Source organism: Microtus pennsylvanicus, chromosome 7 (assembly GCF_037038515.1).
Source record: "Microtus pennsylvanicus isolate mMicPen1 chromosome 7, mMicPen1.hap1, whole genome shotgun sequence".
Classification (NCBI taxonomy): Eukaryota; Metazoa; Chordata; class Mammalia; order Rodentia; family Cricetidae; genus Microtus; species Microtus pennsylvanicus.
Window position 1 is genome coordinate 82,839,828 of NC_134585.1, and position 1,096 is coordinate 82,840,923.

The 1,096-nt window shown below is 46.2% G+C and overlaps 1 pseudogene; it reads left to right on the forward strand.

The window, feature by feature from the left end:
- Positions 1-240: 240 nt before the first annotated feature.
- On the forward strand, positions 241-769 carry LOC142853823 (large ribosomal subunit protein eL20 pseudogene; annotated as a pseudogene).
- The last annotated feature ends 327 nt before the right edge of the window (positions 770-1,096 follow it).

The following is a 1,096-nucleotide window of genomic DNA, read 5'->3' on the forward strand; positions in this document are numbered from 1 at the left end:
ATAGGACAGGAAAAGGAAATAAATGGAATAGAAATGGGACATGAAGAATGAAATTCTCACTTTTGCAGAAGATAATTGATCCTATTATTATTATACAGGAGCCCACTTTTTGCTGCCTCTAAGGAACACTCTTCACCATAGAGGACAGAAACCACCTTAGAACAAAAGGGCAGAAAGATGATCTTACAAAGAAATGGGACTTAGAAACAAACTTAAGAAATGACAATAATAGCCTTTTGTGACTGGCGGCGGACGAGGACGGACCGCCATGAAGGCCTCGGGCACACTCCGGGAGTACAAGGTGGTGGCGCGCTGCTTGCCCACCACGAAGTGCCACACACCACCGCTGTACCGAATGCGCATCTTCGCCCCCAACCATGTGGTGGCTAAGTCCCGCTTCTGGTACTTCGTGTCACAGCTGAAGAAGATGAAGAAGTCATCCGGGGAGATCGTGTACTGTGGGCAGGTATTCGAGAAGTCCCCCCTGCGCGTGAAGAACTTCGGCATCTGGCTGCGCTATGACTCCCGCAGTGGGACACACAACATGTACCGCGAGTACCGCGACCTGACCACTGCTGGGGCTGTCACACAGTGCTACGGAGACATGGGTGCCCGTGCACACTCCATCCAGATCATGAAGGTGGAAGAGATCGCCACCGGCAAATGTCGCAGGCCAGCTGTCAAGCAGTTCCCGCTGCCCCACCGTGTTCTGCGACGCCAGCACAAGCCTCGCTTCACTACCAAGAGGCCTAACACCTTCTTCTAGACCCAGAGACCCACTGAATAAAACTTCAGAGTTCTAAAAAAAAAAAAAAGACAATAATACTACAAAACCTCTTAGAACTATTAAACCCATTCTGCAAAGTAGGACACAAAATTAATACAAACACACACATACACATGCACTCACACGTGCACGCTAACATATACAAACACACACATACAATTAATAGTCTACTTAAAACTGACAAACACATTGAAAAATAATCCCATTAACAACAATCACCAACTATCCCCACTTAGTAAGAAAAAAATAATCAACAATTTGAAAGACCTCTTTATTGAAAATGTCAATGCACTGAGGAAAACAATTGAG